Raw genomic sequence first — 16,380 nt, forward strand, 5'->3', positions numbered from 1 at the left:
GACGAGTGAGATTTTATATGCTCTATATCTTTCTGTCAATTGCTAATGGTTAATATAAAGTGGAAATTTTATTCTTCCCACTCCCCAGCCCACTTCAGCTGATTTAGCACAGGATATAATCACAGATGATAAGGTGGTAATATGCTAACAATGTGTTAACACATTGTCCTCCCTTTACAAAGTGTGAATACCTCTCTCTGATTTAATCTGAAGGGGCAAGTTTGTTGGATGGGATGAAAATACACCACCCCCATGGAGGTTTTAAATAACAATGGAGTGGGTTGGTAGGGTAAAGTTTCTTCTCATACCTATTCTTTGAGACTATGCTTGTTCTTTTTAATTGAGCAACATTCACTTTCAGCTGTTTTGAGGCTATTGTTCTTTCTCTTTGTTGTCAATTTATCAGTGTGTGTGTGTGTGTGTGTGTGTGTGTGTGTGTAAGAGACACTAAAGTCTCCTGTTGTTATATTACTGTCTATATCTTCTTGTAATTCAATTTCCTTTATGAACTTAGATGTCAAGGCTCTTGGAGTATATAGGTTTAACACTGATATTGGTTTCTCTTTTTTAATTTCTACTTATATTATGAGTTTTTGTTTTTACTTTGTATGAAAGCATGATTCTCAACCCTGCTTTTTTTGGATTCATCAGAAACATAGTAAATTTTGTTCAAGTTCCTCATTTTTATTCTTTTTTTTTTAACTTTTAAGTATATTTATAGTAAGCAATAAATTTTGGTGTTTTTTTTTGTTTTATCCAATTTATCACTTTTTCATTCTATTGGTTTGGTTAATCCGCTCACATTTTAAAGTTATGAGAGGTTTATATTTTTCTTCATTTGTGTCTAATGTTGTGTTTTCTGAATTAGGATTTTTTTGGTTCCTCTTCCTCCTCATTTCTGTTTAATCTACTTTGAAGTAACCTGTTCTTACCAGCTTTCCTCAACTCTCTTTTAAGTTTTTCTTCCTTTCCATTTGTCACCACTTTCCCTAGTTTGTGAGTTTAATTTATCAATTCCTTTTCATTCCTTTTTTAAATTTAGTTATCTAATTCTTTTCTCTCTTTTTCTCTAAGTGGTTAAAGTCCCTCTTTCTCTCTTCTCCCTCAACTTCTTTTATTTGCTATGTTTTTTTTTAAATTTTACATACTTTTTTCTTAAAATGATTTATTTCCTTCATCTTCTTTTTGATTCTCTTTGCTTTTTGTTAATTCTAAGTTTTTATTCTTTATAATTTAATTCATAGTCCTTGTAATTTATTCCTTCTTTAGTTGTATTCCTTGTGTAATTGAAACTTCTAAAGTATTTACTCTAAGTTCCTTTTTCTAACAATTTTCATATTATTGCCTTGTAGCTATTGCCTCCTCCCTCCATTTTTTTCTGTTGTTCCTCACTCTTAGAAATATCAATTCTTCTAGGAGACAAAAAGGATAGAAATATTGCCCCATGGTAGAAGTTTATCGGTATTCCTGATTGTGCAATCTATTTCTACCCCCGTCTTCCCCATGTCAATTCTTTTTTCACATTTGCCATGAAATTTCCTTTTTGAGTCCATACCTTTCCACCCTTCTGTATACTGGTCACTCCCAGGTGGTCTGATTCCATTTCTTCTCTCACGGGATGCTGTCCGTGTAAACACAACACTCTCTTAGAGGTAGTGATATCTTTGAGCACCAAATCCATGCAGATTATATCCATTATAAAATCCCTATCTTCATCTCTCCCTCAAGTGAATGCTTTTCAGTGGGATCCTTTCCTACTACTCAATTTTAGATTTCTCATTTGGGCTTCCTTGTTTAGTCGTTTTCATTTTCATATCATCTATTATTCTGCAGCTTTTCTTCATCCTGAGATACTATCGGAGTTATTTTCCTCCAACAATATTTACCATATTTCACTCTATTTTCTACCTCCTTTCCCCTTTCTTTGCTTACTCCAATACCTGCAGTATAGTTACACAAAAAAAAGAAGATACAACCAAGAGGAGGGTGGTTGTGAGGCTTAGTCCATAGTTTTTCATGCCTATTTCTCTACCATCATTTCTCCTATCTGAGGTCTGTTTTCATATTTATCTCCTTGTGTTCTGTCAGGAAAAAAAATTTCTTAGTTATCCTTCTATTGTTATTTGGTTACTAATGGTGTTATTTTTAACCTCACAGATATCTTTCTCTTAAGTCTTTTTTTTCTTTTTTAATAGTCTCTAGAGATGGAATAATTTATTTTGTTACTTTTGCTTTTCTTGATAGCTATACTTGTTTACCTTGTCTGTGTTACTTTTGTCTAGGATATTTGTGAAAGAAATTATCTGTTCATTTTCTTGAGGAATACTTCAAATGACACTTTTATTGGAAATCCACCTTTTTCCATTGATAATTAGCCTCAGGTTTGCAAGGCATGCCATTTTTTGATTGCAACTTGAGTTTTCTTGTTTTTCAGAATGTATTTTCCATTCCCTTCTTTGGTTTCTGGTGAGTGAAGAACAGTCTTGTATCATTCAAATTTCCCCACCTTTATATTTGAAAACCTTTCTACTAGTCAATTTCAGAATTTGTGGTTTGTCATTAGAATTGTTCAATTTAATTTGTTCAATTGGACCTGCAGTGTTCTGGGAAACCTATGATCTTCAAATTATTTCTCTCGATCAATGTTATGCTTGTATAATCATACCTGAATTGTTCTAATGGCCTGTTGGTTGTTCTGCCACAACTCTCTCCCCACTCCAGTCTCTTCTCTACTCAGCTGCCAATATAATGTTCCTACTCTGTGGCCCCTCTACTCAATAAACTCTAGTGAATCTCAATCATCTCCAGAAACAATTATAAAATCATTTAGGTAGCATTCAATGTTCTTTATAACCTTCCTGTCTTCCACCATCTTTGCAGTCTTATACCATACATTCAGCCCTTCGCTTGAAGCCCCACCCACAACATATATTCTATGTTCCAATAGCACTGGCCTCCTTGTTCTTCCTTGAACAAGAAATTCCATCTCCCAACTCTAGGAATTTTCACTGATTGTCCTCCATGCCTAGAATTTTCTCATTCGTCATCTTTACCTCCTTGTTTCCCTGACTTCCTTCAAGTCCCAGCTAAAATCTCATCTTTCACAGGAAGCTGTTCTCAATCTCCTTTGATTCCAGTGTCTTCCCTTTGTTAAGTATCTCCAGTTTATGTTGCATAGTTGTTTGCACATTGTCTCCATCATTAAACTGTGAGCTCATTGAGAGTAAGGACTGTCTTTATATCCCTAGATCCTAGCCCAATATTTGGTACACAGATAGGCATATAATAAATGTTTATTGACTGATTAATGATATTTCTTTCCTCCTGAAAAGAAGGGCAAAAATGTCTTCTCATATTTCTTCTTTAGGTCCAAGCTTGGTCAATATAATTTCCCAGCATTCAATTTCTATTGTTTTGTTACTGATATTTCCATTTATACCCTTTTAGTCATTAGGTATATCATTTTCCTGGTTCTCCTTTCTTTACTTTGGAATAGGTAATATGTCCTCCCATACTTCTTGATATTATTTGTATTCTTACTTTTTTATGGCACAGTAACATTCCATTGCATCAATGTGCCACAATTGTTATAGCCATTCCCCAATGTTCCCTGTTTTTCCAATGTCCTATATCCTGAGACAGGAAATTGATCAAAGCTAAAATAGGTTTGAGATGTCCTCAGTGTTCCATGGCTTTTAAAGATAATGATCACAGTACTGCCTTAGTAGGAGCCTCTGGAATCTTTTTAGTTTTTCTCATATATCTTTTCCTCAAATCAACTCTTGCTCATTTAAGGATTGATTAAATTCATTTTGTGGAACACAAAGGACATTTGATTCTCCTCTTTTCTTTCTTTTTTTTTTTTGGCCTTTTTTCACTCAATAATATTTCCACCAGACGGTGCCTGCAGAAAAATGAGGAACTTGAAATTAGTAGTTTTTCACTACTTGTTAATGATTCAAACAGCTTTGTGGGGGAAATGTTGAAAACTACTTATCTAGATTATCTGTGGATTTCAGTTATCCATGCTATTCCTGGCACAGGAATTATTAGCACAGAAAAGTGAGAATTGACATAATGGTATTCAAAGTACTTATAACCAGAATAACATAGCTTCCAAATTGCTTGAATTAAAAAATTTTCTTTTGCTTCCAAATGGCAAATGCTTAGTTCTGATGATAGGGTATAAATTATTTAGTGAAAAGAAACACTTCTCATTATGTTCTCACCTGTTTTATTTCTTCTAAGATAATAGAGATTTTTTTCTAGATAAAGACAATTTTCTTGTTTATTTTTTTTAAATGGGTAAAATATTTTTAGTTCATAAATGTTAGTGAAAAGTCCAGGCAAAGAAATTAATTTACTGGTCAAATACCACAGAATCTAAGAGTTGGAAGGGACCTCAGAGCCTAATGCATTCATGACCAACCCCTTCAAGAACATACCCAACAAATAGCCATCTGGCCTTTGATGGAGACTTCTAACAAACAGGAACTCACTACCTCCTGAAAAAGACCATTCCTCTTTGGGACACTTCTACTTGTTAGGGTGTTTTTCCTTAGGTCAACCTTAAGTTTGCCATTTGCAAGTTAGTATCATAGATCTAGAACTTGAAAAGTCAGAAGTGGTTATGTTCTAGACTAACTCTCTCATTTTATAGATATGGAAACCAAGGTCCTATGTGGTTAAAGGTCTTGCCCAAGATAACCTAGGTAGTAAATATCAGAGATTAGCTATGAACTCATGCCCATTGAGTCTACAGCCAGTGTTCGGTCCACTGAACCATGCTACTACTGTTTAATTCTAGTTCCCCATCCTCTTTCTACTGCCACCTTTAGGAGCCAAATAGAACAAGTCTAGTCTATAAAGAAAGCTGGGTATCACAGAATCAAAGCTTTTGAATTGTTGCACTAGAGAAGACTTTTGCAATTCCCTTGGACAGCGAGGAGGTTTAATAGTCAGTACTTAAATTAATCCAGGTTATTCACTGGAAGGTCAAGTACTGAAGTGGAAACTTGAATACCTTAATTACATAATGAGAAGACAGAGATCTGAATTAGAGGTTTCTTTCTAGGTAATTCTTTCCAGGCTACTACCATCCTCCCAGTCACACCCATTATGCAACCTTGGAGTCATCCTCAACTCTTCACTCTCTCTAATTGCCCTCTTTACTTGTCAGTTCTTCCTTTCCAACACCTCTTCCATCTGTTCCCTTCTCCTCAGAATTAGAGGTTAGGGTTCAATTGTGTTCCAGACTGTTTTAAAAGGCACACGCTCAGAGAACCACCACTCTAATTCAGGCCTCTGTTACCTCTCCCTGGAATCATTGCAGTTGTTTCACAACTGGTCTCTCTGCTTCGCATGTCTCCCTATTTCAATCCATCCTCCTCTCATATGCCAAACTGATTTCCTACAGTACAGATCTGACCATGTCACTCCTCTATTTAATAAATTCCAATGGCTAACCCTGGGCCATTGCTAGTCATCCTGACTTATGTCTTGCCGGTGGACTCCAATGACTCTGGAGGAGAGAGTAAGGCCAATGACTTTACACAGCTCTGCCTCACTTAAGTCCAATTCACTTCCAAGTCAAGACATCACCCTCCTGATATCATTGATCCTCTGAGAATGAAGGCCAAACAACAACAACAGTAGCTAATGCTTCTAAAATAAAATATAAATGCCTGTTTGGCATTTAATGCTCTTTACAAGCTCGTTCCATTCAACATTTCCAATCTAATTACACATTACTCCTCTCCACGTGCTCTATGGTGCAGTCACACTTGCTTTATTTATTCCGTCTCCTGTCTCCCTGATGGCTCTAATGCCAATACTCTCCTAGATCAAATCCAAGGTTGGGATGAAATGAGGCAATCACAAGTCACTGAATGGTACTTTACCCTAACAAGCAAGTATAAGCAACAAGGATACAATGATGTTTAATTTCTCTGGATGTGGCCCCTCTTGTCTTCATATGGAAACTTGCCTGGTCAACAGGGAAGGATATGGTAAAGGACAGGGTAACCTGTGCGGTCTTCAGAAATCCACTGAATCTGAAGAGCCTAGACTCTACCAACCTGGGAATTTTGATGCCCTTAGATCATCAGGAAGCTATATCAGAGAGGCTGGGTCTGATCAGGTCACAGGGAGAGCTTTGTCTTCTTTTAGGCAAAGCCTCCCATTGTTGTGGGTGAGAAGAAATAAGATATATCGGTAAAATGCTGGTCCTATCATGCTTCAGCTCCTTGAACAGGTTTTTAAAAAATATTTTGATCATTGTATTTCAATGTAATTAGTTTCCTTTATAGTCCTGTGCATTTTGTCTTATGTATTTTAAAACATTTTTCCAAGAAGGGGCTCATGGGCTTCACCAGGCTTCCAAAGGGATCCGAGATTCAAAAAAGGTTAAGAACCCCTGGTATAGGCATTTGTTATATTCTTGGGGAGTGAGGAGAAAAGGGGTGACTTGACCCAAACCTGGATGTCAAGGAGCCATAGTGTAATGGGATTCTCTACTCCTTCTGCATTCCTGGGTTCACATCATTTTAATACCCACTCTGACTTTCTTCTTTTCTAGGGAAAGAAAATGCATTCCAGACGGTTTTTCACAGGCAGTTTAAAAAGCCCTAGGGAATCCTAAAGGCTGAGGATCCAATAAGTTCATATAAGTTTTCACTAATTCAAATGATCTGAGGGAAGTAGTGAACTTTATACCTTATCTCCTTCCTAATGAGCTCATCCATCCCCAGCAAACCTGGTTCTCTAGGGTTGCATGCATATCCTTGAGAAAAATATCCCAAGGTGGACACAGTCAACTTTAAAGATGGAATGGCTAAGACGTATAATCCTCAGAACAGAAGAGCTATGATGTGTCATGGCTTTCTGGTCTACTTCAGGACTTGAGACAGATAAATGGTACCAGCCACAGCAAATGATTTTGAGAGAGATGATATATAGCGTCCCCAAATGATTTTTAATCAAGATAACATAAGAGTCTAAAAGGCCCTGTTCGTAGGTATTATTGTGTGTTGCAACAGGCACTGCCTGCCTTTTAAAAAGTTCTCCCCCCAACCCTCCCAAGACTATACTAATTGCCTAGACCAGGGATTTTTAATCTATTTTATATCATAGGCCCTTTTGTTAGAAACTGCTGGGCCTTACAAAAGTGTTGCTTACCTTATGAATTATAGGCGTGTTGGCACTTAAAATGGTTATAAGGTCAAAGATTTAGCACTATCATGGATGTTAGAGGTTACTAGGTTGAATACCCTCATTTTGCAGATGAGGAAACTGAGGCCTAGGGGAGGTAAGTGATTTGTCTAAAGTCACACTGCTATTATATATGGCAGAACCAGGATTTGATCCCATGTCCACCAACTCCAAGTATAGTTGACTCTCTACTATATGACACAGCCTCCTGACTATGACTTTGGAGTGATTTTGACAGATACCAAATTCTTTTTTTTTTAATTTTTTATTTTTTTCAGATACCAATTTCTTGATGCTAAAGTCAAAGCCAGAATTGAACTGGTCAGACATTTTTCTTCTGTTTCAAATTAATTGGTCAATTGTTTCTCACCACTCAGCTGTCTGAGAAGAAGCATACCACAAGAGTGTTCCTTGGTTTTTTTTTTTTTTGCATTTTCATCACCTGGCTCACTTCCCAATTCTCTGTTCCACTAATGGCCATGAAGACAGCTGAAGCAGGTGCTGTGGAGTGCTTAAAGCTCGGTCAGACATTGAAGATGCCAAGGTCATCCACTGCATCCTGGGCCATCGGCCCGTCATCTTGACTTTTGTCTTGTCACCAGACATCAATAACAGAGAGTAAGGCTGATGACTTTGTGCAATCCTGCCTCCCCTGAATCCAATTTCCACGCCAGTGTAAAAAGACATCACCTATGATGTCCTCTTCAAAAATGAAGGCTAAGCAATGACAATCAATCAACTAGTCTTGGGAGATTCTTTCCCCCACCCCAGGCCTTCATCTTTCTCATCACAAAATGAAGAATTCGGCAGCATAATGGGAGCAGAAGGAGCACTATCTTAGGAGACCAAGGACCTGGGTTCCAACGTTGACGTTTCCATTTATTCCCTATGCATACTTGGGCAAGTTAAAACCTGTCTCCATCCTCTGTCAAATGAAACGTCTGGAATAAATAACACTGAAGTCCCCTTCCAACTCTGATCCGTCGGTTGATGGAATCTTGCAAAGCCCCATTTTCCCTACTCTATTTATAGCTCTGCCAATATCCCAAGCACTCTGCTTGGCTTTCTCTCTTCTATTCCAAATCATTATTAACTGAGCCTCAAAATCACTCCTCAACTGCTCCCTCCATCCAGACTCTCCAGAATTCAGATGCCTTTGGACTCTGCAAAGTGATACAACATGTAGAATCGACTGCCAAAAATATCAGCCTGATTAGCTTCATCTCTGTATCCCCGAACTGAAGGCTTACAGGCAAGTAATTTGGTAATATTATCCCATAACAACTTGCTCTCTTGGTCTTTTCAGAACAGTGGTCAAAACAAATGTCAATAGCATTAAATAGATAGAAAACAAAAATATCTTTGAAGGCCATAACAAGGTAGAAGTGAGTCTGAACAGATGTAATTGCTGTCCATCCTGCTGATGAAATTAGTAACCTTTCGCAAAGAGACATGGAATCAATAGCTTGCCCAGAGCCTGCAGCTACAGAAATTGTAAGTGGGAATTGACTTCGAAGTGAGGTGTGGAAGGCAATAGCAGAATATTTAAACCAGATGAAAATTTTAAGGTTAGTTTTAAACAAGTGACCTTCAAAGCAGTAGGCTACCAAGGAAATGGAGAATGAGGATAATGATGTATGCAATTGCCTTTAGAGAAAAAATCCTATGGATGCTCATAGAGGAATATAGTAAGTAACAAATGGGGCTGGGGTTTAGCAAACTGAAGAAAGGGGGATGTGTACGGTTGGTGCTCTAGTTTTGAAAGTAGGCCATGAAAATGATCGTTAGGATTTAACTCTTATTTTCATTGCATGGCTAATGGATAGATGGCTAGGCTCTGTGTGAGAAAGAATGGAGTCCAGATTCCATCTCTGACATTTACTTGTCAGGCAGAACTCAGCAAGTCATTTAATCTTGATGTGTTTCAGGCTATTCCCTAGCACTTAACCAGTAAGTTGTAGAAATCTTGCTATTTATATTGGTGGAGGGAGTTACCTTTCAAGAAGTTCCCTAGGACAATGAAAGCTTACAAACTCCCTGTATTTCTTCAGTATTTCTGCTTATCATCATTTCTCCATGCTTAGAGTTCATGGAGGTATTGTTAAGACCCTCATGAGATAACACACTTGATTGGACTATATAGTTATATAGTTTCAGAAAGTTAATCAACTTAAAGCCTAGGCAGTAAGACCAAAGGGGAGTGAAGGAAGGCATTAAAACTACATTCTGGCAATCTGAAGTTAATACCCTTAGAATTTGCTAGCTTTTAAACAAGCCAAAGTGACTGCATTGCTCTGGGAATCCAATGGGATCTAACTGGAATAACAAAGAAAATGTGTTTTTAACCCCTATGAGGCTTCAGTTTCCATGAAAAAGGCTCTGATCTTTTATATTAAGGCCTTACCAATTCTTTTTTTATGTGGGCTGAAGCCTAGTGGTGAAGGGCTTTAAATGTCAAACGCAAGAGTGGATATGTTATCCTTGGGATAATAGGGATCTTCTGGAGTTTTTTGAGTATGGGAGTGACATGGTCTGACCTGTGCTTGAAGAACATCATCTTGCCAGCTGTGAGGAGGATGGATTGGACTTTGAGTGGGGAGAGACTGGAGCCAGGGAGGCCAATTGATGACTAATGGAAAAGTTGAGGGGAGATGAGGTGATGAGAGCTTGTATTAGGGTGGTTCAGTATGAGTCAAAGGGACAGGTGAAAAATATTGTGGATGGACAATGAATAGGGCTTGCCAGATGATTGGATGTGTGAGGTGAAGAGTGGAGAAGAGTAGAGGATTATTAGGTTGTAAAGCTGGGTGACTGGAAGGATCTGAAAGGAAAAAGAAATAGAGAAGGTGGGAAGAGGTAGGCGGGGAAGAAGATGACTTCAGCTTTGGATATGCCAAGTTCAAGATATCTACAAGGCATCTAGGTGGAAATCTTTAATTGGCAGTTAGAGATAGGGGGTCAGAACTCAAGAAAAAGAAAGACTAGGTTGTTAGTCTCTCTCTCTCTCTCTCTCTCTCTCTCTCTCTCTCTCTCTCTCTCTCTCTCTCTCTCTCTCTCTCTCTCCTATCCCTCTCCATCCCTCTCCCTTCATATCCCTCTCCCCCCTCCCCCTCCCTATCCCTCTCCATCCCTCTCCTTCTCTGTCTCTCTCTCTCTCTATATGTCTCTCTTTGTCTCTGTCTCTCTTTACCTCCTTTGAGTTCAATGACAGTACCATGTTTATGCAGAGGAATCCTAGATATCGATATAGATATATACAAAGACATGTATATGTATGTCTATGCACCTATATATCTACAGCTATGTATGTATATAATAATCACATCTCAGTTATATACATACTCAGTATTTGCCTGTCATTGTACTAAGTGCTTTACAATCATTACCTCATTTGGTGGGAGGGAGCTGCTATTATTATCCCTATTTTACAGATAAGGTAACTAAGGCAAACAGGTTGTGTGATGATGCCTAGCATCACACATCTAGTTAAGAGAGAGATATGGGGGCAGCTAGGGGGCACAGTGGATAGAGCACCGGTCCTGGATTCAGGAGGACCTGAGTTAAAAATCTGTCCTCAGACACATAACACTTACTAGTTATGTGACCCTGAGCAAGTCACTTAACTCCATTGCCTAGCCAAAGAGAGAGAGAGAGAAAGAGAGAGAGAGAGAGAGAGAGAGAGAGAGAGAGAGAGAGAGAGAGGGAGAGAGAGAGAGAGAGAGAGATGATGATGATGATGATGGGGTATAGAAGGAAAAGTGCATAGATGCCCTGCCTCTTTGCCCCTTCTATTATTATCCCTATATTCCTTCAAAGCTCAGCTCCTGCATGAGGCTTTTCCTGATCCCTCCAGTTATTAGTGCCCATCTCCATCAAAATTACCTTCTATTTACTTTGAATGTGGCAGTGAAGCATAGTCAATAAAGAGCTGGTCTCAAAGCTAGGAAGACCTGGGATCGAGTCCTGCTTTATACTTATTGACTGTGTGACCTTAGGCAAGTCACTTAACCTGAGGTCAGGGATGATTTTGTTTTTGTCTTTCTACCTCAGTGATCATACATAATTAGTACAGAGTAGAGAAACTTTCCTAAATACTTGTCAATTGATTGATTAGAAGAACCTGACATGTATTGCAATCTCCACTTTAAATCCTTACCTTACATTTTGCATTTTTAAGGCCCTTCCTAGACATCTACAAATCAGTGTTATCTCCTGTGACAGCGCTTAATATTAGATCATTCAGTTTCCCAAGAGATGCAGTATTTATTCATTTAGGAATAAAATGCCTCTAGAAACACTTGCAGGCTTCACTTACTGCATGCAAAGAATAATGTTGACTTGACAAATGATGACATTATTTTGGGTGACTAAATCTTTGGGCCTAGACTAGGATTGATAGATTCTTATATCTTATATTTTTACATTATAAAAGATAACTCTCTTTTATGCTTTAAACTGTAGGCAAAAACCTTAATATTTTATTCGAACATTGGTCTGAATAGGTTAGAAATTTTTGGACTATTCATCTCTGTACACACTTTTGCCAATATATTTATATGATAATTTCATTTTATTCCCATTCAATGCATGGGGCATTATAGTACCTTGTGAATTTTTACAAGCAGTAAGTGTTCAATTGGAAATTTGAGATGCAGATCCAATAGAGAGCTTACCTACCTTCATGAATAAATGATGACCTTTCTATAGAAGACTTTCTCACTCCCATTATCCAAACTACTTTTCAGGAATTGGTGATACTTTGAAAGGCCTCTGATCTCTCTCACGTGGCTGGCCCTTCCACTATATAGCCGCTTCCATTCTTTCTCATCCCACGTGATTCTTGAATGTGTTTCCCCATGAATTTTTCATAGAAGGTCAACCCAAAGAACCAGAGGACTTCCTATTATTCTTTCAGGGTCATAGGGTGTTATGGCAGCAAAAAGGTCAACCTGGCTGAGAGCCAGGGTGAGACTATCTCAGACAGAAGAATTTCAAGTAGCGAGCTCTTCAGCAAGTATTTGCAAAAACTGACTCCGCCTTGAGGAATATTCCATAAGTCAATTACAGTACATTCTGCAGCCGAATAATGAGAGAAGAGACTAGCCTTCAACATGCTTCCATCCATCCCTTCAGGAACCAAAAATGGTAAGGAGGACAAGATACTAAGGGGATAAGATGAAGTAACTTTGGAAATGAGGGCAGAGTTGTGGTCTTTAAGAAATACAATGGGCTACTAGTGAATGAGAGAGAATTTGATTTATGCTACTCAGCAAATGCGTTCTCCATAGCTTGTATCAGGAACTGTCTCTAGGCTCGAAAAAGGACTTCAATAAATCCATATTTTCTGCACATTACTTTGCAGCTCCAATGGTGCCCACAGGAGCAGCTTGGCACACATGGCAGGATGAAACTTGATTGATTGCCTATCATCTAGGAATTCTCCAAGTGGTGGATTGAGGAAGAGCTTAAGAGAATTGTCCAGATGCTACAGCCTGCTACCAGACAAAATATACAGACAGTAGCTGCAGTGCCCAGTTTTTTCCTCACCTGTTGTTCTGCTGCCTGGGCCAGAAATCAAAATCAGGTGAATCAGATATTTTTTTCCACCTGGAACTCCTTCCCTGGAGGCTCACTTTCATGATTGGTGGCTGCTTCAGTCACTCACTACATCTAGGCCAGGGCTTAGGTCACATTTCATCTCACTCCTTACACATTTCCTATTCAGCCATCATGCTGCTGAACATACCTCTTCGTCATCCCTTCCTTACCCCAACTCTCCATATACCTTTCAAGTCTTTCTAGTTGTAGAACCATAATCATATGAACTGTCATTGCTTCTGGAAAGAGTATGTGAATTTACTTCCCTGTGACTCCATTTACTATCCCTATAACCAAATGAAAGCAAACCGAATCACTCTCCTGACTGCCAATCTCCTATACGTGTGGTTGCTCATATTAGAATGTAAGCTCCTCTTGGAGGGGTGGATGGGATGGAGAAGGGAGGGATGGGGGAGAAGATAAAGTAACAGTGATAGGGTAAAAAGGCAGAGAAAGAAAATAGTGAGTAAAAATAAGATTGAAAGAAATTCACAAATGGTAATTATAACTTTGAATGTGAGTGAAATGTTTATAGTAGCTCTTTTTGTAGTGGCAAAAACCTGGAAATTTCAGGGATCCCCATCATTTGGGGAATGGCTTTACATGTTGTGGTATATGGTTGTGATAGAACACCACTATAAGATAAGAAATGATGAGATCAATGATCTTAGAAAGGCATCGAAAGACTTACACAAAATGCTGAAGAGAGAAGCAAGCAGAACCAAGAGAACATTGTATATAGTAACAGCAATATTGTTCTCAAGAACAACTTTGAACAAATAAATAATTCTGACTATTATAAATAGCAAATTAAAGATAAAGGACATATAAAGAAAGAAGCTCTCTGCATTTAAAGAAAGACTTGATAAATAGATGTATAGAATAATTTTACATATATGCAGACGTATACAAATTATATATATGTATGCATGTATGTACATATATGTGGGTATGTGTGTGTGTGTGTGTGTATATATACACACACACACACACACACACACACACACACACACACACACACACAGAGACATACATACTATTTATGCCTAATGGTAGCCATCTGTAGGGCGGGGAGAGAGGAAAGAAAAAAGACATTTACATGATAACTTTATTATATATTTAAAAAGAATAGCAAGTTGTACATATTAGATTTGTAGTTTCATGTGCAAGTATTTTTTATTATATTATGTTACAGAAATGCTTTATTCCATAAAATAAAAATAAAATAAATTTTAAAAAGAGTATAAACTTCAGGGCAAAGACTATTTTTGCTTTTGTATTTATGTTCCTACCATCTAGTGTAATGCTTGGCTCACAGTAAGTGCTAAATAAATGCTTTTTAATTCATTTCATCCAAGAATGGGATATGAGATGTAGCATTTTCATTTAAAAAAATGGGTAGAAGCTGGAAGCAGTAGATTTGCTTGGCTGACTGGGGTCATGGGTGGGGACTAGTACGCTGCTGTCACTTTTTTCCACTTTGGTCTAAATGGTAGGGAGAAAAAGTACATTCTTGGGTTTTGCTATCAGAGAGGAGAGATCATGGGAGCTCAAGGGTCAGGGACATCATAGGAGCTTTATGTTAAAAATGTGATGTCTCAGAATCTCCCAATATATGAATGATAGAACTCAACCTATTGGTTTACTTTACCCCCAATCAAAGATTTTATATGCTCATCCAAATCCTATTTGGGGTTTGGAGTGTTCCTCTTTTTCTTCCTGTTTTAATGTACGTGTAGTGAGGACAAGAAAAGGAGGGAGACTTGAAGGCGGAGATTCATCAGATGTGAAATAAATCAGATTGGTGACAATGGGTTTGATGTTCAGTCTGACTCGGGACTATGTAGCATGTATTAATGGGCCATGTCTATTTCATGTTTATTAAATTTCATGTTTAATAAATGTTTATTAAATAAAAAGCTGGGGTGTTTTAAATAAAAAGCTGGACAAGATTTTAAATTGGCTAAGGGCTATAATTAACCTGGCCTGACAATGTTCAGGTCCAAGTAGAAGACCTGCCAATGGTATTTGCAACAATGGCCCTAGGCTCCTGGAACATTCTGAAAAATGATAAGACAAGAATATCCTATAGCCAGGTAGCAAAAGGGGCATAACAGCCATGAGCATTGCTTCCTGCTCTTGCAGACATAGATTCAGATGTGACTAGGGTAATTGGACAGTGGGTGTGGGTGGGGGAAGGAGAGGATAACTCCAAAGTGGAGGGGTACCGGTCTGTATCCCTCAGAGAAGAGTAACGGTGTTTAATGGACAAAATATTACTGAGGTATCAGTTTTATTATCGAACTAAGCATATGTAACAAGCTCATTCCCTAGAGCTACAGTTATGTAGACTTAATAAAGTTTTGAGAAATTTCCAGGTTATTTGATATTTTTCTGCAACCCGTCTAGTGATATTGGGAAAAAGCAGCGCTCCAGATCAGTGGCATCAACTCAACTAGAAGGAGATCCCAGCACTCCACATACTGACTTAGAAAACCACAAATTAATATAATCTATGTTTTATTGCCTATTTATTTATTTTGAAAAATATTTCCCAATTGCTTTTTAATGTGGCTTAGGCCCCAGTTGGTGAGTTTGGGGCAGCATGCATCTCAGCCTTCCGGGCCTGAGTTTAACAGTTCTGCTCTGAATTATAACAGGGTCATTGTACTTATGTGCTATAAAGTTATGCCACATTGTCCTTGTAAGTCAGTTGTTGGTAACACGCCAGAATCTACCTATACTCATTATACATCTTTCCATCATACTTTGGGCTATTTGTAGCCTGAATTCTTCTGCAATAGTGACCTTTTGTGACTAATAGATTTATAATATCACCAGAAGAATATTGACGCTAAAGAGATGGGATATAATTTCTGGATCATTGAAAGCTCTGTCCAATCACTTTTGAGACAGAATCAGATCAAATTAAGATCAAACATGATGTGCATGAAATGATTTTGGCTGAGCATAGAAAGGGATTTGTATTGCACTGGTTCACCCAGGATTCAAACACCCCAGATCCTCCACATCATGAGGAGGGCCAGCCTTACTGCTCACTCTCCACTATTGCCTCAGCCTCCATCTTTCCCACCTCCACAACAGCTGCCTATCCCCTATGGACAATGATAACTTTTCTGAATTCACCCCTTAAGAATTAGAGTAATCCCACCCCATCCCCTTGATTCTGAACTAATATTTGTCTTACATATCTTAGTCTTTACCCCCCCCTCCCTCCCTGCTTTCATCTTGAACCTTTTCCTTTCTCACTCCTTCCTTCTTGCACTCACTGAGTTCTGACTGCTTCCTAATGACACTGGCCACTCTTTTCAGCACTGGCCGCACTGGTCCATATATCCCAGCTCCCTGACTCTGGTCGTGGGGAGGATGTTTGAATACTCCTTGTTCCCCATTGCCACTTCCTGATTTTCCTTCTACCATTCATTCCATAACCTCTCCCTCTTTCAGGCTTACTCAATCCATACTTACCACACAACTGAGATTCTGGTAACTGTTCTCTGCTGACCTTGTGGACATTCTCTGTCCTTCCTCAAAAAGTTCAGTGCATGGCTC

At 38.4% G+C, this 16,380-nt stretch overlaps 1 long non-coding RNA gene across 1 annotated transcript; it reads left to right on the top strand.

The window, feature by feature from the left end:
- Nucleotides 1-2,173: 2,173 nt before the first annotated feature.
- On the top strand, nt 2,174-15,182 carry LOC144456742 (uncharacterized). Its single transcript, XR_013485809.1, has 2 exons — nt 2,174-8,461; nt 12,572-15,182. It is a non-coding gene; the product is annotated as an uncharacterized LOC144456742 (long non-coding RNA).
- Nucleotides 15,183-16,380: the final 1,198 nt, after the last annotated feature.

The sequence above is a fragment of the Phascolarctos cinereus genome, unplaced genomic scaffold (genome assembly GCF_003287225.1).
Source record: "Phascolarctos cinereus isolate Bilbo 61053 unplaced genomic scaffold, phaCin_HiC Scaffold_4;HRSCAF=312, whole genome shotgun sequence".
NCBI classification, from domain to species: domain Eukaryota; kingdom Metazoa; phylum Chordata; class Mammalia; order Diprotodontia; family Phascolarctidae; genus Phascolarctos; species Phascolarctos cinereus.